This window comes from Mastigoproctus giganteus, chromosome 12 (assembly GCF_048544385.1).
Source record: "Mastigoproctus giganteus isolate SK-2022 chromosome 12, ASM4854438v1, whole genome shotgun sequence".
In the NCBI taxonomy this organism is placed as follows: Eukaryota; Metazoa; Arthropoda; class Arachnida; order Uropygi; family Thelyphonidae; genus Mastigoproctus; species Mastigoproctus giganteus.
Genome location: NC_143586.1, coordinates 119,024,995 through 119,049,497, shown reverse-complemented (window position 1 = coordinate 119,049,497; position 24,503 = coordinate 119,024,995). Strand labels below are relative to the sequence as shown.

The 24,503-nt window shown below is 36.1% G+C and overlaps 2 protein-coding genes across 2 annotated transcripts in view; one reads left to right on the top strand and one right to left on the bottom strand.

Annotated features, from left to right (window-relative positions):
- Nucleotides 1–24,503, bottom strand: part of LOC150077362 (GTP-binding protein 6) — a 300,778-nt gene that overhangs the window by 14,169 nt on the left and 262,106 nt on the right. The window lies entirely within an intron of this gene.
- The window catches only part of JMJD6 (Bifunctional arginine demethylase and lysyl-hydroxylase PSR), a 442,994-nt gene that overhangs the window by 391,958 nt on the left and 26,533 nt on the right, over nucleotides 1–24,503 (top strand). The gene's annotated exons all lie outside the window — the stretch shown is intronic.

The following is a 24,503-nucleotide window of genomic DNA, read 5'->3' as shown; positions in this document are numbered from 1 at the left end:
AATGTTCAATGAACATGCAAATAGAATTATTTATTGTATTTATTCAATTTTTTTATCTCATTCACAGGAAAAATTACAAAGCGTGCAATTTAAAAAAAATTCGAAATTATAAAATTAAAAAAAAGAGAGGAGACAGTCAAAACATCAGTAAATTTTACCTCTGGAGCATCGTTGCCACACTATGTCTTCAGCTGATAAGTATGCCACTGCAGGAATTTAGAAGGGGTCAGCCGCTCAACCGTACAAAAGAACATATTAATGTATGACTGGACGGTTGCCTTTTTTCTTTTCATCGTAGATTTCTTCATAGCAAGCAAGCATATCATTCACCCCTCTTAACTTTTAAGAATCGTTCGCTGTCAGGATCCATCTTTTCAAACTTCTCCATTGCCAACGAAATTTCACAAAATGCCATTGCTATCTCTCTGATGATGAAGCATCTCGGCTCCTCATTTTGTTCATCTTGAGCTTCATCAGCATTTTCTTCTTTCACTATCATTAGATAATTCCTTCTCTTCTTCCTCTATTAACTTCTCCATGTCTTTGGCAACAACCTCTAACTGAAATAGCTCTGCAACGTTTACAATCTTATCTGTAACCTCTTCATATGATTCGTCTTTTTCAAACCCTTCAAAGCCTTTTACATGCCATGGTCATATTTTCTTCCATGCGCCATTAAAAAAACTTTCAATAATTTCCACCCAGGTGTTACTAATGTTTAAGATGGCGTGATAAATATTGTAACATTTCCAAGTCTCTTAACGTAAAATTTTTCTCATCGTCTACTGCAGACAATGCCTGAGCAAATATAATGCGTAAATAGTATGCTTTTAAATTTGAAATAACACCCTGATCCATAGGTTGGATGAGTGAAGTCGTGTTTGGCAGTAGAAATATGACTCTCATGTTGAAGTCATCTAGATGCATAGGATATCCAGGAGCATTATCTAATACAGTCTGTCCTCGTATAGCACGATAGTTGTGTTCCTAGAAACCCTCGTGCAATGCAAAATTGTGCAATATAAGCAACAGGCCCTAGAGGAAAAGTGGGGTTAGGTGCCGACCACCCAAGATTGAACACACATTTGGAACCAAAACATTACCAAACACAATAAATAATCGGGTAATTTTAATCGTTATAAAATACGTAAGTATTTTATAACGATTAAAATACATAATAAAAATAATATTTTTATTGTAATATAATAAATAATAAAAAATTTATTTTTTATTATTTATTTAAATAATAAAAATTTATTAATAAAATAGTAAAAAAAATTATTATATTAAATAAAATAGTCATAATAAAATACTTACATATTTTATAATACATAAGTATAAATTATAATATGTAAGTCTTAATAAAATGCTTACGTATTTATTACGACTATTACATAATAAAATATTGCTAATGCTTTTGCTTCTATCTTAAGCAAACTTGTTTTTTGTTTGATTTTCTATCCAAACAGATGACAGCCATTCCATCTCTTCCAATTCTTTGTGTCTTAATCTAATGGATTTTATTACACTTTGTGTTGTTCCTGCTATGAAAGTTGTTTTTATTTTCTCTGCATTCTTTCTAATTCTCAGCGTTGCCTCATTTCGGTCTGTAGCACGTGCAATATCACATGGTCTTTCATTTTGCTCAAAGCGTTTCACAATTTCATATTTTTTCTCTATCGACAGAGGCGGACTGGCCATAAGCCTTACCCGGGAAGTCCTGGTGGGCAGGAGGCTGGTGTGATTTTGGCCATAAACCGTAGTATGAGGCCACTATAAATTTTCCCAGGTAAGAATTTTTGACCCAGTCCGCCTCTGTTTATCGATATTGCTTTTTTTTTTTCTCTCTGAATCTGCAGTCTTCGTCAGGACGCTTCCTTTTCACATCTTTTAAGTATTTTACTAATTTTTAGGGAATAAAGCACAATTACAAAACGAGGAAGCATGCTTGATACACATAAACAAAGCTGCGCCCGTGTAGCAACTGAATAAACAAAACCGTAAAGGCTGAGTGCTACTATTAACTATTATATATTATATAATAGTTATAATATATCATAACTATTATATATTACTATTATATACACTATTAACACCTTACATTTTACTAAAGCACATTTCTGGGGGTTACTACCATAAAACAATTTCCAGTTGCGTTTCTGCTAGTGGAATCTGCTATAAACTGGTAGTAAACTCCATCTAATTGCATTTGCGATTATATCGATAGCTGGAATTGTGTTGGTTTTTACGTTATTATGGTGAAATGTGTTTCCCCTTTACTGATAAAAAAAACATAAATACATTTTCAGAATCTTCTCTTCATTCCTATCATGTTGCGTTCGGTTGGGGTGATTCTGCGTTCGACTGCCATTTCTTGTAAACACAAAGGCGAATCGTGCGTAAGCGAATTCGATTCGTGTTATATAAGATATCGTTCCCCTATTTATAAATCGTGTATGTTCGAATTCGTGTAATGTAAACACGTGTTATACGAGGACCGACTGTACAGTGGTTTTTCAACCTTTTTTTAATAATGGCACCTCTACTCAATTTTCTGGCTGTTAGATCCGATTCGCTCTGTGTGTGTGTGTATATATATATATATATATAATTAAAAAATATGTTATATGATATTTATTACAATAATATAATTATAAAAATTACATTTCATAATACAAATTATATATATACAGTATATAATTTTATTCTTTATATAGAGGTACTAAGAAAACATCAATTATAGATCACCACAAAATTAAAAAGATACTGTACACCTTTTTACAATGAAATAAACATATAAATTAAAAAAATAATAAGTCTAAGTAACTTAAAACCCAAATTACGTGGCACCCCTAGAATGTTGTTGTTGTGGCACTCTAAGGTTGCCGCAACAACAACATTTCAATCCCAGTTGAAACCTTTGGGTGGTTAGTGGTTTTCAACCGGGGTGCCACCTCACCCTGTTTGAAAACCACTGATCTAATAGAAGCAAAATCTTGAAAGGAACGTCATTGTCTTTACAATATTTTCAATCTTGGGAATGATGCAGCATTTAAACCAATCCTCAAAGAAAGTTACTGTTATCCATGCTCTCTGGTTCGATCGGAAATGCACGGGTAGGGTGGCTTTATTGATGCCCTTAAATGCAGAAGGATTTCCAGAATGGTACACAAGCAGTGGTTTTAATCTGTAATCTCCTGCTGCATTAGCCCCAAGCAAGAGCGTGGCCTTATCTTTTGACTCCTTGAAACATGGCATTGTATTTTCCTCTTTGGCAATGTATGTTCGATCTGGCATTTTTTTTCCAATACTGAGCAGTCTCGTCAACGTTAAAAATTTGCTTTGTTCAATAGCCGCTTTCTTCAATAATATTGTCGAACACATCACAAAATTTCTCTGCAGCTGCAGAATCGGCACTGGTGACTTCACTGCATACTTTAACGTTGTGGAAACCAGTGCGATGCTTGAACCTGGAATAAGTACAGGAACTCGCTGACTTCCCGTTGCTTGCCACGAACTTGAGATGGTTCACCGTACTTATCCTTAATATCTTTATAAATACTTGTTGCTTTTGCTTGAATGGTTATTAGACTCAGGGGCACTCGCTTCTGAACCTGATTTTCCATCCATATTATTAACAGCTATTCCATATTCGAAACAGCACCTGAACACTGTTGATCCTTTGACATGTTCTTTTATACACGCACTGTCCTTTAAAATAGTATTCAATGTTGAAGCAGCTAGACATAATTCCCTTACAATAGATGACAAGCTTTGTCCTGCTTAGTACTTAAATCATTTTCATTTCAAAATCAGTTTTGTTTTGTTTCCTGGCACTACCACCACTTGCACTTTTCGTTGGTCATTTTCCCTTCATCATTGTAATACATAAATAGGAATGAAGAGAAGTTTCTGAAAATTTGTTTTTTATATGATTGAAGATTTCAGCGAAGGGGAACACGTTTCACCCTAATAACGTAAAAACCCACACAATTGAAGTTATCGGTATTATCGCAAATGCAATAAGATCGCGTTTACGACCCGTTTATAATTAGATGCACTAACAGAAAAGCCCAATAAACTGCAAAGTGCAAATTGTTTTTATTGTTTTATCGTCATGACCTCCAGAAATGTGCTTTAAAAAAATATCACAAAGGCGTTCAAAATTAATTCTTATAATGGGAACATATGATAATGATGAAAGGGTAGTGCAATTTCCATTATAAATAAGACCTTTTATAGAAATAAATAGCTTAGTAATATAGCAAAATTTTCAACTTCCAAGGACTTGGTATGAATTTTTAAAACAAAAAATGTGTAATTGGGTTCACATTACGATATTTTCACGATACCGCCATTTATTCCTATGGGATTCAGAATACATTCCCACGATTTTAAGTTTCCAGCGGCCAGCAAAAAGATTAGTGAATGGAACAAAGGGTTGCACTTATGAAGAAAGGCTTAAGTTTTGCAAATTACAGGGTCTGGAGACTAGGCACCTGCAAGGTGATATGACTGAGGTGTATAAAGTCTTGAATGGTTTGAGCATGCTCAATGCTGATGGCATACTTCCTCTTACTCAGAATAATCACCCGAGAGGGCATAAATTCAAATTGAAGAAAGACAGTTGTTAGGATAGATGTGCGGAAGTTTGTCTTTAGCCAGCAAGTTGTTGATTGCTGGAACAAACTTCCATCTGTCATTGTAGAAGTTGACAGCTTAAATAGATTCAAGGCAGAACTAGACAAACATTTGGAGCAAGTGGATGGGTGAAATTAGAAGGGTTTTATTTCTTTTTTTGGCTGATTCTAAATAAGCTTGCTTTCTTGCATCATGTGCCTTTACTAACTAATGCATTCTGTGAACTGTCTTGTTTAACTGATGTTCATAAGTAGATCAACAAATGCTGAAATAATAATACCTGAAGCTAGATAACATGCCACCTCTTCAACCTGGACTCATCTATGGCACAAATTCCTTGAATGGACTTACACTGGACTGGACCAGTCCAGTGTAAGTCCATTCCATTTGAGACACCTTACACTGGAGTTGATGTAAGATTGATACATCTGATGACACTATTTGTGTAGTGTGGGATACCTTCACAGTGACTGCCAAACACATGGACCCCTAGAGCTGTTGCTCAAACTTCTTTTTTCTTCCATTTTGTTTTAACTTATAGTGGACCATATTCCCTGTGGCCCACCACTTTGAACTTCCGGCATTCTGACTCGCCTTTCTTTGCTATTTCCCTGCCTTCTTTTGAACTTCTTTTTTTTTTTTTTTTTTTTTACCTTCATCTCAGTTCTGGAAGCTCTGACTAGCCCCTCAGCAGGGGCTAGCTAGAATAGCCATAGAACAATAGTCCATACTGTCTGGTTCACCTCCCATGGTGATAACAAACAACATGGAGTCCCACTAGGACCTAGTGGGACTCCATAACAACACATTACACCATTACACTTCGGAAACTACACATTACACACACTTCTAGCATTTAGAATTCTGTTTTCTTCACAAGAATATGGATGGCATAGTTGTGGGAAACTACTGGTGTGGTTTCACTGTATGTAGTGAAATATTTCCATTTCTTTTTCTGAAATTAAAGAGATTATTAAGAAATAACAGCTATATTTTGATTGATATCTTTCTGCTTATTGAGTCAATTAAAAATTTATTAGAAAAATTTAAAGTCTGGAGGGGGGCTAGAATCTTCAAATAGGCCTCTGGGGTTGGGAATATACACATTCATAATAACTGCACAATCCTACACCAACCATTATTAAATAAAATATATATATATATATTTTTTGTTAGTTGGCATATCAGCTTCTGTGGCCATAATGCACCTCCCAAAGTTTTTGCATTTTATTCTGATCCAAGCCCGAGGCGGGATTCGAACCTGCAACCTTTGGGTTGCCAGGTAGGCACTTTACCCACCTGGCTAGCCCGGTCAGCAATAAAATAAATAAATAGTGTTGTGTTATATTAAAATAATAATGATGCAAACAAATGAAATAAATAGAATGATATAATTCCACCAGATAAAACGGTAACTGTCTGTACAATAAAATATGAAATTTTAAACTGCAATGAATAAATTACAATAAACAATGTAGATCAAACACAGGATGATAAAAGCGTTACAACACCATAAGCTTTCAGAGGCATCTGCCTCCTTTTTCACCGTTGAAAAAAAAAAAAAAAAAAAAACAGTGAAAGAATGCCTCTTTTCACTGTTGAAAAAGCAAGCAGATGCCTCTGAAAGCTACAGTGTTTTATCTACATTGTTTATTGTAATTTATTCATTGCAGTTTACAATTTCATATTTTATAACAGACAGTTACCTTTTGAGCGGGAGTTCAGTAGCACGCGCTCTTTGAGTAGACCGGGGTTCAATCCCCTGACTGCTGAATACGGTCAATCTGCCAACCCGCACTGGACCAGCATGGCAGATTATGGTCTATTTCCCTCAGCATGAATTGTTGAGGAGGCTTCCATCCTGCAGTGGGTTGATAATGGCTCCACTTTACAGTTTTATCCAGTGGAATTATATCATTCTATTTATTTCATTTATTTGTATCATTATTATTTTAATATAACACAACACTATTTTTTATTTTATTTAATAACGGTTGGCGTTAGGATTGTGCAGTTATTATGGGAGGCTAGAAATTATCAGTCTCTCTCTCTCTCTCTCTCTCTCTCTCTCTCTCTCTCTCTCTCTCTGTGTGTGTGTGTGTGTGTGTGGTGGTGGGGGAGAAGGGAAGTTTTGAAATACTCTGAAGCCTGCAAGCAAATTTGAAACTGTTGCCTTGCTTAGTTCATATACCAAACAGTTATATTTTAGTATATTCTGTAGAGTCCTAAAAATTTATAAACTTGCATAGCTTTGTCAGCATAACAGCCAAAACACCATTAAACAATGATCCAAATGCAGTGAAGAGAGCCTTGGTGATTAATTCAGCCCTGGAAATATTGTGCAAGGCTCAAGGGGTAGAATTTTTGTCAGCTTGGACTCTACTTGTTAACAGGAGAGACCTATAAGGATGTGATACACTTAAATAGAAAGGGTGAAAGAATATTTGCTGATGCTATCGAGGCAGTGTTAGGTGGGTTGGAAAACTGCTAGCTTGGGGGATACAAGGACTAATAGATTAACAGTAGCCACTGGCAGAGATGAAAGTGATTCTTGCACTGCTATTGGAATGAGCAGCAGCCTGGAAAACAAGATGCAGGATATTTCAGAGACTGCTGGGAGTCATTGCGGTACAAGTAAACACATGGGCTGTGTTAGGGTAGCTAAGAATAGGAACAGGTGCATGTATACTTGCGTGTACACCAATGCTAGGAGTTTGGTAAATAAAATTGATGAATTTGAGGTATTGCTCAAAACATCAAAGGCAGATATTGTTGGGATATCAGAGACGTGGTGTCACACAGATATAAGTAATGCGGAACTGGAATTTGGGGAATACAATATGTATAGAAAGGATAGACAGGACAGGAGGGGAGGAGGGGTTATGCTATTAATTAAGAAACACATAAAGAAACACATACCATATCCATTGAATCGCATCTAGGATGCTGATTTTCTTTGCAAGGTCACTCGCACATGTTACATCGTTCATGTTTGCAATGAGATGTCTTAAAACACGTTTTCTGTAGTGAAGCTTAAATTTTTTTTATTATCCCTTGATCCAAGGGCTGACACTCTGTAGATGTGTTTGGTGGCAGAAAAACGATTTGAATGTTGGACAATTCAATGTGCGGGTGAGATGCAGCATTATCCATGAAAAGAATAATTTTTCTGTTTTGACCAATCATGTTTTGGTTAAAGTGACTTATCCATTCGCTCATGATATCTCGTATCATCCACGCTTTTTTATTAGACTTCCAATCAACATTCAAGATTCAACTTTATGCCCTTGAAACAACGAGGATTTTGTGGTTTTCCTATAACAAGAGGTTGTTCAAAGTCTCCCAACATATTTGTACACAATAGTCAAGCGTTCCTTAGAAATTTTTTCGCCCTGGCAGTTTTCGTTTTTTAGACTCATTGTTTTTTCAGGAAGAGCTTTAAAAAACAATCCTGTTTCGTCACAGTTGTAAACATCCTTAGCTTCAAAATCACGACATAAATCTTCCAATTTGACGGTCCACTCTGTTACAACCCCAGTATCAACAGATCCACCTTCACCACTTATGGTTTTCCACGAAATTTTATGCCGAGTTTTGAACTTGTCTAGCCATCCCACAGAAGCTTTGAACTCATTTACTCCCATAGATTTCGCAACCTCCAAAGCCTTTTCCCTAATAATAGGCCCATTAATGGGAATTTTTTTAGCACGTTCGCGACAAAACCACTCATACGTAACATTGTCAATTTGAAGTCCAACAGTTTTCGGGAATGATTTTTGAACCTGATCATTTCCGTGTTGCCAAAATTGTTTGAGCAGTTCATTTTTTTTTCTTTAGGATGTCGCTTGCCTGCGTCTTCCTGATTTTGAATTTTGCAGCGAGATTGCGAACACAATTTTTTTGCCGATCATACGCATTAATTAGTTCGACTTTATCTTTTAAAGTTAAATGCTTACGAGAAGACATTGTACACTTCACACGACACTGAAGAAAACTGAAAACTGAAACTCAAAAGACGAAAGGCCGATGAAATTCCCCTCCCCCCCTGCACACACCGAATTCATCAGAAGTTTTACATGTGCCTTAAAATTCTTGAAAAAGGGTTTAGAACCGCAACGTAAACCTTGATAAAATTCAGAGAATCGGAAATAGAAAATAAACACACGATTGAGGCAATAAGTGGAAGAAAAGTTCCTAGGAAAAGGGCCGTAAGCTCGCCCGCTGTCCGTTATGGGGAGATCAAATTAAGTGCTAATCTAAACGAAACAGTGCAGATTGCCTGTCCGCGTCCGTTACAGAGAATGTCCGCTAGACAGAAGCTGCAAACACGTTAAAACCAATAGAGGTGAGTTGGGGAATTTGAAAATGTCCGTTGTAGAGAGATGTCCGTTAACGAGAGGTGTCCGTTAGGAGAAGTTTCACTGTATATCTGCTTATTCTGAATATAAATATTCTTAAAATATTAAAAAAACATTATAAATTTGATACTATTAGTTATTTCTGTTTTCAAGTTTATTTCCTATTTGGTGCCTTTTGCAGTGAGTGAAATTACATACTTTGTTTCCCAACAGAATTTGTTACCATCTTTAATATGTGAAAATAATAAATATTTAAAAAACGGCTAGGGTAAGATGGTAGATGGTTACTGAACTAGTGAGAGATGGAAAACAAGTAACCTGAGACTTTAAACAAATGCAATTTTGGCACTTGTCTGATACCATGCCACTATTCAAGCAAAAAGCAAATAGTTGCAGCAGTAGTGGTGAAGCACCTGACCAGTTCCCATTGGACAATGTCTGTTTGAAAATTGTAAAAAAAAAAAAAAAATCCCTTCAGAAACTATTACAGTAAAAGTATGATTTTTAATACAGGAATGTTGTTATTTTCAGGGGGCACCTGTCAGGTGCCCAGCTACCACCAGGTGCAACTATACTAGCACCTTACTAGGTTAAATAAACTGACAACACACCATTATATTGGGGGGGGGGGGGGGGCGGTGACCTTATTAATATGGAGCTTGAAGGAAAATCCAGAAAGATTTCAAACATGCATTTTAAATTATTTAAAAAAAGTACTAAAAGACATCAAGGATAAGCACTCGAACCCCCCAAGCACTTAGTTGCCTAGCTTAATGCTAGAGACAACACAAATAGTATCCTCAGTGGCAGAAATCTCTAATCCCACCCGAAGTAGCAGTCATTGCTGTCTCTACTGTCAGGGAAACGGGAAATATATTGAGTAAACAGGATAGCTGGGTATGTCTGCCAGAGGTTAAAGTTGATGTTTTGCGAGGTTAAAAGATCTTGTGCCCTTAAAAGATGACACTGCTGTACAGATTGGTACTAATGATATTAAGAGTATATTTTGAGGATTTATTTAACAGTACAGATTTAAGAAATTTGTACACTGTTTAGAAAAAGCTGAGAGTCAGAATCAAATTTAAAAGTAATTGCAATCCTGCCAGACTATGCTGAGAAAAACTCTACCCAGAAGGAAAGAATTTTTCACAGAATAGTCTGTGCTAGTTAACAGGAGGGACTGTTTTTACAAGGATGGGATAAACTTAAATAAAAGGGGTGCAAGATTGTTCACTGATGCTATCAAGGCAGTGTTAGGTGGGTTAGAAAACTGGGAGATAAAATGAATAATACATTAAAAGCAGGCAGAGGTGTAAATGATTCTTGCACTGCTTCTAGGAACATGCAAGTGTGAAAAGCATGATGTCAGGATTTACAGGTCTGGTCTGCTGGAAGTTCTCACAGGACATTTGTGGTGAGCTATAACGGGCTTGCGAGAGCCCTTTTTATTTATTTATTTATTTTTTGAAAATTTGCGAGCCCGTTGTTGAAATGATTGTTTCTTTTGCAATTGAAATCCTGAATTCAGTTCAGAGCTGGAACTACATTGAGGCCCCATCCCCAGCATTTTAATGGTGTCATAAATTTAATGGTATCATAAATTAAATAAAGGAAATAATGATATCATTGACAATAAGAAATTGAAAGAAATTTTAAACATATGCTACCTGGAATATGGAAGAACTTATCTCCGTGGAATGAAAAACAAATAAGAAATTCGAATTTTCTAATAAAATATGAAATAAAAATTAATGATTTTAGTGATTTTGTCGAAGACAGTTTATCTTTAAAATTGAGTGAAATTCCCTTTTCAATAAAAAAAAAAAAAAAAAAAAAAGTCAGAAATATCCTTGAAACCATTGCAATTAGCAGTGAAGCTGAGCAAGCTTTCAGCGTAATGAATAATATAAACAATAAAAAGAACATCTTTGACAATTAAACAAGTTGCAGATATGAAGGCCATACATCTAAATGGAAAACCATTTTTACATTTGATTCAGATCGTTACATCAACTCCTTCCTCCGTAATCATCACACATCTATTGAGCAAAGCAGAAGATTAACAATAAATATGAAGTAAATTCTATACGGCAATTTTTAGAAAGAATTTTTGTGTAATAATTGTTTTCATGTAATCTCTGATTTTTGTGTACCTTTTCAAGAATAGTTTATTTTTTATGTTATTTGTGAAAAAGAAATATTTAATTTTACTTTTTATTCGTAATATTAAAATTATCGTGAAAAAAAATATCCATTATATTTGCCTAGTTGTAAAAAAAATAAGAATAAAAAAGTGGTGCTGTGCCAAGCATGCATGGTAGATGGTTTTATATGAAACATCCTTTGCATTTCTTTTAGTTATTTTTATTTGTATATATATTGATTACGAAAAAAGAGCTTTTGTATTGTAAATATTTTATTGATCATTCACAAATTTCCATAATTTCTGGAAGACAAGTGGTTGTTGTTATTTGGTTTTTAGGAGCATTAGCAACTAAAGCCATATTGCTCCGGGGATATGTGGTGGTCATTCCCTGGCCTTTCCGCATCCTCCGTATTTGGTGGTCACGGGCTCGAATCCCGGTCTAATCAAGAAGCGTGTGCTATGCACTGTTGCCCCTTCCCACCTGGCTACAGAGGCGCCGGAAGACAAGTAATGGATTTATGATAACTGAAAAGACGCATACTTGTGACTGCAATATATCTACGGTGGTGGACAAAAAAACTGCATCACTTCTGAATTTTGCAAATAATGTTTTGCGCTGCATTGTGATTGCAGAAATGTTCGAAATGCATTTGTTAGATGGGATATATCTCTCTCTGAATGAAATCCAATAAAAAGATTCCACCTGATATACCTAAATGCCATAAATACCTTCCCAAAGGGTAAAATGCGTAATTAATGGAAATATGAGAAATCATTCAAATGGCAAACATACATTTTATTGCATTTATGTGTACAAACTAAAATGGCAAGTTAACGTAATAGTATTATCTATTGTAAATCAGCAAAATAAGTCTTCAATATTTTGTTGTTCTTCCTCGAGCTGCAATTACAGCCTTGCAACAATCTGGCATAAAGTTAATCAACTTTTGGATATATGGTTACCCAATTTTGTGGTACCATACCCTTACAATGCTGTCCTGCAGCTGAATCTTACTTGTTGGCTTCTGAGCAATTTTAGATGACATTATATACCAGCAATTTTCAATAGGTTTCAAATCTTCACTGTTGCCAGGCCAGTCCAACACTAATGCCAGCATTTCAGAGGTATGACTGCACCTTAAGGGAGAAAAACGTCAGTATGTTTTAAGCCTTATGAGCAAGAAGACACTCGTCATTAAATCTATATCGCATAAAAATTATCAGTTTTGCTGTGTGGCAAGGTGCTGATTCCTTTTTGAAAAATGCAGTTTTGGATGTCTGTGTGGTGATCCCTAATAATGGGTTTCTTTCAGGCACTTCTCCAAGATAGCAGTGTAGCTTTCTGCATTCATCGTTCCAGTCCGTTAATTAACTTAATTTGCCACACCTCTTTGCTTGTTATACATATCCAGACCATCTGACCAGCGGGGAACTTTACAGTCGATGTTATGAAGTCAGGATGGTATGCCTCTGATTTTTGTCTTCTGACATATCGTTTCCCATCTGAGCTATGCAGGTTGAATTTCGATTCGTTAGAAAAGATGAGGGTGTCGCATTGCTCTTTTGTCCATGAAACATGCATGTTAGCTCAAGAAAGGTGTTTCTTCCTTATGCTGTCTTTGGATAGTTCGTGCATTGTTCCAAAACCAGAGGCCATCACAAAGTCCAGTTTTAGATCAGGAGCAATTACGAAAGCATAGCCATTTCAAATATCGATCTCGGGATGGCGTAATCTCAAGATCAGGCTCTTACAGCCTGATCCAGGTTTCTCTTCACATCACCTCTGGCTGAAGTCGGGTGTGACATCACTTCTGTGACCAATCAGATTTACTTGGTAAGTACCCTCCAAGGATGTTTCGCGTCAAAAAATTGGCAAAACTGAGAGCCATTTGTTAATATATTCACAGCTCACCACTTGTGTACACTAATGCTTAGAGTATATAAACATTTGATGAATTTAAAGTATGGGATAGGTCATGAAATGTGGGCATTTTAGAGTTACAGGAGATTTGCCATTCAGATATAAGGGATGCAAAATTTGAATGTGGTGAGTACAGAAAGAACAGACAAGGGGGGGGGGGGGAGTTAAAATTACCAAGTGCATCTAGTTGCACTTGATAATTTTAACCCCCCCTCCCCCAATTGACTCACCATTGCATTGGTAGTCACTGCAATGGTGAGTCAATTTGGTGTGACATATGCACTGGGAATACAAAAAAGAGAGTAGGAGTGGAAGAAAGTAGAGTTAGTGGCATATGTGCAAGAAAGCAAGCTTATAGAGTATTATCAAAAAAAATAATAATAATAAAATAAGTAATAGCCACTTCAAACTCCTGTCCAAACTTAGATGACACCATGGAAGTTTGTTGCAAAAATTTAAAATATGCAGAAATTTGTTTTGACTGCTGACTGAAAGTCAAATTTCTGCACATCTGTCCTACAATCATTCCTCTGCAATTTAAATTTATGACCACCACAATAATGCCTGAACAAGAGGAAGATGACATCAGCATTTAACTTACTCAACCCACTTCAAGCTTTAAACACCTCAATCAGACCTTTTAGGTGTCTAGGTCTCCAGATGCTGGAATTTGCAAAACTAAAGTCATTCTTGATAAGAATACCCTTTTGCTGCCCATCTCTGCAACAGTTTCAACAGATCCACATCCTTCCTAAAAGGAGGATTCCTTTATGCAGTACCAATCCAAGGAAGTGAAGCCAGTCTACATCGCTGGACAGTGCAGTGTTGAGTCAGTTTGGCGTGACATAAGCATTGGGAGATCAAAATTGAAAGTAGGAGTGTGTTATAGGCCTAATGACTCTGGTGAGTATAATAAGGAACTGTACAGGGAAATAGAGTGGGCCAGTAAATCAGAGAGTTTTATAATTGGGGATTTTGATTTCCCAGATACTCACTGGAATTTGTGGGTTGGTCACTCACCACTAGCAAGGCTTTTGTGGATTTATTGGATGATTGTTTTCTACATCAGCATGTTCGGGAGGCAACTAGGGGGAGTAATACTCTTGATCTGATTATCAGTAGTGATTCTTCATGCATTAAGAATTTGCAGATAAAGGAACCACTAGGTGGCAGTGATCATAGTGTGCTGAAGTGGGATTTACTCAAAGAGGTAACTACCACCACAGGGGTAAAGGGAAGGGTTTTTGCTTTCGTAAAGGTGACTACGGTCGTCTGAGACAGTATTTAACTTCTATACGGTGGGACCAACTGATGATGTTAACAACAAATTCAAAATGGGAAGCATTCAAAGAATTTATCTTGGAAGCTACTAGGTAAATGGGCTGAGAGGTGGCAAATGAAGTTTAACATTGACAAATGCAAGTACTACATATGGGAAGCAGCAACCCCAGAGTGACGTATCAACTCTGTGATACTACACTGACAGTTGTAGAGAACGAAAAGGACCTGGGGGGTAATTGTGCAGGCAGATATCAAGTTTTCTGAGCAGTGCAGACGGTCTGTAAGAGTAGCTTATAGTGTTTTGTCATTGATATACAGGAATTTTTCTAGCAGGGATAAGGAGGTGATTATCCCCTTATTTAAGGAAAGGGGCAGGCCACACCTTGAGTACTGTATACAGGTCTGGCAGTCTCATTTTAAAAGGATGTAGAGGCGTTGGAACGAGTACAGAGAAGGGCAACAAGATTAGTGAATGGAACAAAAGGTTGCTCTTACGAAGAAAGGCTTAAGTTTTGCAAATTACAGTGTCTGGAGACTAGGCACCTGCAAGGTGATCTGAATGAGGTGTATAAAGCCTTGAATGGTGTGAGCATGCTCAATGCTGATGGAATTCTTCCTCTTGCTCAGAATAATCATTTGAGAGGGCATAAATTCAAATTGAGAAAAGACAGATGTAGGATAGATTTGTGGAAATTTGCCTTTAGCCAGCAGGTGGTTGGTTGGTGGAACAGACTTCCATCCTTTGTTGTGGAAGTTGATAGCCTAAATAAATTTAAGGCTGAGCTGGACAGGTACTTAGAACGAACAGAGGGGTGAAATGGGAGCGTGTTTTTTTTTTTTTTTGGCTGATGCTGCATAAGCTTGCTTTCTTGCATCACATGCCTCTACTAATGTTAATTCATGTGAGGATTAACAAAAAAATGTGGTCTAACCAATATTTCCAATACCTAGGAATAGGGAAATATATAACATGCATCTGTAAAATTGTTCTAACTCTGATTTTGCTAGTTTCAAGGGCTTGTGTACATTTTTCTGAAATGTATCAAGTATCTGTTTGACCGCATGTCAGTAAGGCTTTTAGAAAAAACTACATATCATTACTGATTTTTTTATTTTTAATAAAATTACTTACAGTTCAATTAAACAGTAAAATTCCCCTCTTCCCATACTAATTGTGCATTAAAATTATGAATTAAACAACCAAGTATGTACAAAATTTCAAATATTTACACTGGAAATATACTAATGGCTCCATTTATTAAACAGGTATCAAAGCAATATCAAATATCTGATGATGAAAATTTGTGACACTCAAATTTGATCACTGTGCAAAGACCATTTAGCTAAATTCACATTTTTAGTTTTTTTTTTTTTTACATACGTATATTATTTAAGGTTAGATAACCTGGGAATATCTTTTGTTTGCCAATAACTTGAGCGAGTGCTCCCTGGATATATGATTATGATCAGCATTTTTATTAGTTTCTCCAATACATTTCAAATTTGTGACATTCATTATGAAGGCACTGAGGGGATTTATAAAAACAAAATAATAAAAAAACTAGTTCAAATAGACATTTAAAATGTGTTGCATTAACCAAAATAATGGAATACAGAAATGTTTCTATTAATGAAAATCATTTCAGATCTAAATCAACAAATATTGCTAACAGCTACACACAATGAGTTTAAATATAGCTTTCATGATCAGACTAACTTTTAGAAAAGCCTAACAAAAAGTATAAATGCTAGAAACAAAAAAGCAAACAGTTAACAATGAATTAGTTTACAAAATTTAATGCATTTGATTTTGATGATGGGATCTTTCTATTAGCATTGAAAACTGAGAGCTGAATATTTAACTTTAAAGCTTGAGATTATTTTGAAACAAATAAAACATTTCGAGATATTATTCAAGTGCCTAAAATTGCTTTTTTTTTAATTATATAGCATAATCTGGAAAGGAAAATCTACTATACATTTAAAAGCCTGAGACACTGCCAGGGCAGCTATTTCAAAACTTACTGGCTTCTCTTGAGCTGGTGAGTGGTCTCTGTTAGCAAATGTATGCTGAACTATAATGCATTTTGTCTAAATGAACAGCCAAGAGGCACATGGAAGTGTAACTGCCATTTTGAACAAGGGAATATTTTTTTTGTTCTAGAGGTCAAAGGTACACTAACTACCATTATGTGTGCCTTTAATTTCTAGGACTAGGCTGTATTTGTCCTATTCTCTACAATATATTACTGTGATATTTAAATGTTGCAGTTGAAATCTAAAATTCATACAAATGTAATCTTCTAAGATAGAATTTAACTGTTTTGCAGAAGCCTAGAAAAAAATCTGCAAACTTTATTTCCTAGGCCATATTTGCAAAAGCACAAAGGGGTTTCAGCAATTCTGTAAATTTTTTATTACTAATTTTTAAAAAAGTTATTTTGTAAGTGTATATACTACTATCTTTAAAGACAGTGGAATTCTGTAAATAAATGCAAAAGGGTTCCACAGCAAAAAAAATAATAAAATAAATAAATATATATCTATCTTAGGGTATAGCAATGCCATAGGATATCTTCATCAGTATTATGCACAAACATATATGTAAAAAAAAAATTGTAAGCAAGTGGTATTCATAATTGGTGATGTAGCAATCTTTACCAAGTTGGTAGACTACGATAAAATGCATTCACTCTCTTGCCTATACTGTTCAGGATACTTAGAATCCACTTAGATTATGTATTGTGAATGGAATTTAATATGGCAAGAAATTTCTCTGAAGTCAACCAAAACTGGATACTATACCCAATACTATACTATACTCAGATGGTGTCTATGTGATCAGGCAACTTTTTATTCCTTCAAAAGGAATGTGAAATCAAAATATGTATTGCTTTTAATTTAGCTATTTTACTATATTTTAATACTATTTTTTTTTTTTTTTTAGTTTAAAACTGGTTGGGCAACTGTGCAAGAAATAATATGAAATGTGAGCACAATCACTGAGAATTCTTTCACTTTCTTTAGTAGGAACTCACACTATATTACTATTATTATAATCACTGTGTCCATTATATATATATATTTTCTTTTTAATTCTATTGATTTTTTAAATATATAATTCAAGAATAAGTCTTTTGATGCATTATAACAAATACATAAGAGAAAATTACCTGTTTTTCTCAATATTATCATTAATCTTAACCAGTAAATTACCAAAATAATGGAGGAACTTCGCTGAAGCTGTTTCTGTTATGATTACTTCTATGAAAATAAAATTTGGGTCATCATCATCTGCAACTACAGCCTTGACAGTTGCTTCTTTGTATAACCAACTTTAATTTATAAAAAGAAAAATAAAATATATATATTTTTTGTTTCCAAAGGTAGGATAATAAAGAAAGTAACTTATCTTAATTTAAATAAAATTTAATTAAATTATAGCACAGGATATTAATATTGACAAAAAGATGCAATGAAGCTAGCTTATACAGCATTGGCAAAAAAAAAACAACCCACTGCAAATTTCTGCAAAGCTATTTTGCAACAGTAATTTTTAAATTTATCTTCACTTTGTCAACAAAGAAAGGGAAAAGATTACTTGACAATCATCATATTTTCTCCTATTATAATCCATTTTTACAAGTTTAATATAGCAATAAGGAACTGAAAAGGTAAAAGATTTCCCCAATTTCAACCCCCTCTTCAATTTTGTTGAAGAGGTTTTTTTAAATTGATTTTCCCAATGTGAATGCAATTTTCTTTTTTTGGCCATGCAAATGCCATTCCACAAACAGTTCACCATCTCCATTCATGTTCAATACATAGTCAGGTTTACAAGAAGCACAAGATGTCATTAACATATGCTGTTTCATTAATGGTTGAAATGGATAAGTCTCAAGAATATTCTCTGTACATGTGTACACATCAAGTGTTTTATTGCATAAGAAAAGCATTTGCTGTAAGTAGCTCTTTGATTCCAGGTGTATATATATATATATATAAAAAAAAAAAAAAAAAAAAACCCTAATTTTTAAAAAAATTATCATTATTAGTAGTGGCATATGATACAAGAAAGCAAGCACAAAAAGCAAAACTCATATCAGTTGTCCATCCCTCCAATAATTTGTCTAGTTCTTCCTTGAATTAATTTAAACTAACCTTTTCCACAACAGATGGAAGTTTGTTCCAACAATCAACCACTGGCTGGCTGAAGGCAAACCTCCTCACACCCATCCTTTCTCAATTTGAATTTATACCCCTGATGTGTGTGAGATGCCATCAGCACTGACTTGCTCAATCCATTCAAAGACTTACACACCCCAGTCAGATTACCTCACAGGTGCCTAGTCTCCGGACACTAATTTACAGAACTGAAGCCTTTCTTGGTAAGACCACTCTTTCATTTTCTTCACCAATCTCATTACCCTTCTCTGCACCCATTCAACTTGATCTATATCCTTTCTAAAATGAGGCCTCTACACCTGTATGCAGTACTCAGGGTTTAGCCTAACCATTGCCTTGTACACTGGGATAATCACTAGCAAAGTTCCTGTATATCACTGAAAACCCCATGAGCTGTCTTAGCAGCCTGTCTACACTGATAGGAGAACCCCAGGTCCTTGTGGAGATTTAGAAGGGGTTTATTCCAAAACAACAAAAAATTTCTCTGCAGCTGGAGAATCAGTACTTGAGACTTCACTGCATACTTTAATGTTTTGGAAACCAGCGCAATGCTTGAACCTATTAAACCACCTGTTGCTTGCCATGAACTTGGCTTTGGGTTTGCTGTGCTTATCCTTAATACCTTCATAAATACTTATTGCTTTTGCTTGAATGGTCATTGGATTCAAATGTACTTGCTTCTGAATCTGATTTTCCATCCATATTATTAATAGCTTTTCCATCTTCGATGTAGCACCTGAACACTGTTGATCTTAAATGTGTTGATCCTCTAACATGTTCTTTTATACGTGCACTGTCCCTTAAAATAGTATTCACTATTGAAGCAGCGAGACCTAATTCTGTGCAATGGATGACAAACTTTGTACTTCTTAATTAATCATCTTCATTTCTAAATCAACCTAGCACTGCCTGCACTTGCACTTTCCATTAGTTCCTTTCCCTTCACCATTGTAATACAGTAAGTAAATAGGAATGAATTTCAATTTCCTAGGTCTTGGAACGAATTACCAAAAAAAAAAAAAAAAAAAATTGTTATTGGGTTCATATTGTTATCACATTACAATATTTTCACAATACCTCCATTTATTCCTACGAGATGGAAAATACATTTCCACGATTTTTTGAAGGTTGTATTGGCCGCCAAAAACGTAAAGTCGAATTTCCATAAGTTGAGTATTACATAAGCCGGGAAGTGGCTGTACTTGGATTTCAAAGCTTTTGAGACTGTTGCATATGGAAGACTACTGTTCAAATTGGATAAGTATGATATTAAGGGTAACTTGCTACAATTGATAAAAGAGTGGCAGAAGACAGAGAGTGGTAATCAATGGACACTGCTCTTAGTGGACTAATGTTATTAGTGGAATACCCCAGGGTTCGGTGTTGGTTCCACTGTTGTTTTGTATATTTATCAATGATATTGATGAAGCTATATCAGGCTTAATGTTGAAGTTTGCAGATGATACAAAGGTTAGCACGGTAATGGCAGTGTGCTACTGCAATAGGATCTAGGAAATTTGGGCAGATGGGCTGAGAAGTGGCAACTGAAGTTTAACATTGACAAATGCAAAGTACTGCATATGGGTAGAAATAACCCCATAGAAACATACCAACTGTGTGGTACTACACTTAGGGTGGTAGAAAATGAAAAAGATCTGGGAGTAATTGTGCAGTCAGATATGAAGTTTTCTGAGCAATGCAGACAGACTGCCAAAGGGTCAATACAGGAATTTTGCTAGTAAGAAAAAGGAGGTGATTATAACTTTGTATAAGGCAATGGTCAGATCACGTCTTGAGTACTGTATCTGGAGGACTCATTTTAGGAAGGATGTAGAGTTGCTTGAGCGTGTACAGAGAAGGGCAACAAGATTGGTGAGGGGGAACGAAGGGGTCCTCTTACCAAGGCTTAAGTTCTGCAAATTGCAGCAGCTGGAGACTAGACACCTGCAAGGTGATCTTATTGAGGTGAATAAGGTCTGGAATTGGTTAAGCACGCTTAATTCTGATGGGATCATGCTCAGATCACGAACCTGAGAGGAGCATAAATTCAAATTGAAGAAAGACAGTTGTAGATGTGCAGAAATTTACCTTTAGCCAGCGTGTGGTTAATTGCTGGAACAAACTTCCATCTGTTGTTGTAGAAGTAGACGGCTTAAATAAATTCAAGGAGGAACTGGGCAAAATTTTAGAGGGAATGGATGTGTGAAATTGTTTTTTGGCTGATGCTATATAAGCTCATACACTTGCTTTCTTGCATCATACGCCTCCATCTTATGTAGGAAGAAGGATGTAATTCCATCATATATGAGGTATGATCAAAAAGTTCCAAGAGTGTTACAAATGATGTAGTTGAGGCAGAGGGCCAAGGTGATGACTAAGTGTAGTGGAGGAATCACCATATCATTGGTTTGAGCAACTTTTTGCTCCATGAAATCAGCAATAAGTAGCACATATTGAAGTTCAAATGTGTTCAGACTTCTGTTGAGATTGTAATGGATGTGAAAATGGAACAATGCATGTGCATTGTTCCATTTCTTTTCATGAAGACTACAAAAAACAGAGTTAAAGATTTTCCAAATGTTAAGAATTTCATTTAGTGATACTTGTTTAAAAAGGCTGTTATAAATAACAGCCTTATCATCAGTGGATGAAACATTTCCAAAATGGTTTAGAATCTGCTATAGGGAAGGTACAGAGTAACTTTCAACTTTAAGCATAAAAACTTTGTGATCAGCAATTAACCATCTGGGGAATTGTAATGAACTGGGAATCTTTGGATCATACCAGACAATTTGATTTGTAAACTTTAACATGCGTTGAGCATCAGCAAAATTTGTTTCGAGACTGTTGAATGATGACCCAAAGGTTCACTGTCAAGAACTTTATTATGAGTTACAATGCAATTTCAGTTACAATGCAATTGTGAAATTGCATTGTAACTGGTGATAAAACATGGATGACAAAAATGAAATTATGGTCATCCCAGTGGAAGTCAAACATGTTAAAATAATAAGAAAGCCTAACAGGTTTTGTGATATGTGAAAACAAATGTAAACCAGGCCTCTTATAAAGAGAAAATGTTAAAAGGCCACCACTTGCAGTAATAATCTTTTAGTTTCATTTTGGTAAACATTCAGGAATAGACAGTTAATGCATTAATTTTGTGAATATTAGAAAGATAAATAACTGCACCATGGGAAAAGTTCAATAAATTTCTCAACAGTGCAAATTCGACAAATTACTTCATGGCATGTGATGATATATTGCCAAGTTTCATTTTTGCCACCATTCCTAGTCATACAGTTCATGTATACAAACTGTGTGTTAAAAGAAGTATTAGTTTGTCACTATGTAAAAGTGTACATACCTGATAAAGTGAGATGGTACCATACCTTCAGATTTTATTTACTGTTTAATATGTGTAATCCATATGTAATCCATTAATGACCTTCCATTGACCGGAAATTCTATCCACAGTTTTACTGATGATAGCACATTGCATTCCACTTTCCAGTTTGAGAAACCTTGCCCTACTCAATCAGCTTCAACTTCTGAAATATCCACTACCAATCCCTTAAATGCTGATCTCCAGGTAATTCTCCAATGGGGCAAAGACAACTTAGTTGATTTCAATCCTTCTAAAACTCAGTCATGTGTTATATCTCGCAAAAAGGATTCTTATGCTTATCTTTGGTATAGGCAAGATGATATATCTGCTTTGGGGATTACCCTGACTTCTAATCTCTCTTGGCACAAGCACATTACAAATATTGCTTCCTCTTCATCTAAAAAACTTACTTGCTTTCGGCATTACTTTTCTTCCAAACAGCTGTTCACTCTGTACACATCACAAATCTGCCCTACCATGGAATATTGTTACCACATCTTGGGTGGTGCTCCCAAAACCTCTCTCTCTCTCTCTCTCAGGCTTCTAGATTCCATTCAGAAGTGGGCAGTTAGGTTAATTAATGACTCATCTCTAAAAGTTTGTTATTTGGTTTTTAGGAGCATTAGCAACTAAGGCCATATTGCTCTGGGGATATGCAGTGGTGGTCATGGGCTCAAACCCCAGTCTAATCAAGAAGCGTGTGCTATGCACTGCTGCTCCTGCCCACCTGGCTACAGAGGTGCTTATCTCTAACAGTCTCTCCACTCTCTGTCTCATAGATATGCTGTTTCAGCTGCATGCCATCTATATATACTTCCATGGGCACTGTTCTTCTGAATTGGCTTCTATAATTCCGCTCTCTCTTTCAAAACAGTCTAAACATGTGCTGCCAACATTCATTTACTGTCCATCTTCCTCATTTATTCATTCAACTGCCGTTTTTTGGAACAACTTTCCTTCATACGTATTTCCTGAAAATTACAGTCTACAGAAGTTCAAGTCTAATGTCAACAAATATCTTCTTTCGTCTTCTCAACCTCCAACCCACGCACGGTACTAAGTAATATAAGTTCTAACACCTCTCGTGTTTGAGGTTTTATAAAAAAAATATATATATATATAAAAATGGGTAACATTTCTCTATTTTCTGCATTATTGCTTGAAGTAAACTTTGTAGCTAAGCTCTTACTAACTACACTATGTGAGCCAGAGACATCAACTGACAGTGGTAGACTGATTATTTGTACCCCAGCAGTCTCTGAACTATCCTGCATCTTATTTTCCAGGCTGCGTCTCATTCCAATAGAAGCAGTGCAAGAATCACTTTCACCTCTGCCAGTGGCTACTGTTAATCTATTAGTCCTTGTATCCGCCCAATCTAGCAGTTTTCCGACCCACCTAACACTGCCTCGATAGCATCAGCAAATATTCTTGCACCCTTTCTATTTAAGTGTATCCCATCTCTGTAGAAGCAATCTCTCCTTTTAACAAGTACAGTCCAGGCTGAAAAAAATTCTACCCCTTGAGCCTTGCACAATCTTTCCAGGGCCGAATTGATCGACATCATATACTCCCTCCTATCGTGCAGACACTTTCAAATTCAACCCTAATTCACGGCTTTTTTTCAACAGTGACCTGTACTTGTTAAGTAATTCCATCGGTCTCCTACTCTTAATATCATTAGTGCCAACGTGTACAACTATATCACCTTTTGTGCCCTTAAAAGATGATATCCATTCTACGTCATCAACCTTTGCCCCTGACAGACATACCCTGGTCCTGTTCCACCTATCCTTTTTACAAAGCATGTTTCCCGTTTCCCTGACAATAGAGTCACCAACAACTATTAGTTCCTTTGGGACCAGCGCATTCTGCCTTGGGGGCTGCCGCTGTGTTGCGCGATGACCAAGTGCAAGCTCTGGCATTGGTGTGGGCAGCTAAGAGCTTGATGGGCCCCTCACTTTTAATGCTTCGAGGGCATCCACCCTGTCCTTCAAGCTCTCATATAGGCCCATAACAATGCTGAGTTGTCACCTGATTTCCTTACTACCACTTTGCTTATTTGAGGCTTAAAAAGGAGGAACCTAAGTTTAGTCTCCAGAGCAAAGCACCAGAAACCCCCATTTCTTCAATCATGCATTGTGATTGATGTTTTTGATGGTATGATAGACAGACCCAATCTTCTTTGCATTTCGAGAATACAGCTCTAAAATGAGGCTTGCAGGCCAGCAGCAAAAGCGTCTACTAAAGTTTCAATTGGTAACTCTACAGGAGGCTTCCAGATCAACTAGTGAATAATCTTGCTGCCTCTACTCTGCCAGAGAGTGAATGAAGAGAGTCTGAGTAGTGTGTACGCAGAGAGCATTGTCGAGGCTAAGTTATGTCAGGCAGCTAGGTATATTCTCACAATGTGTACACCATATGGATATGGTGTACACATTGCGAGATGGTATATCAAGCTTAATGTCCAAGTTTGCAGACGACACAAAGGTTGGCAGGGTTGTTAAGGACACTACTGACGCTATGCTGCTGCAACAGGATCTATAAAGGTTGAGCAGATGGACTGAGAGGTGAAAAATGAAG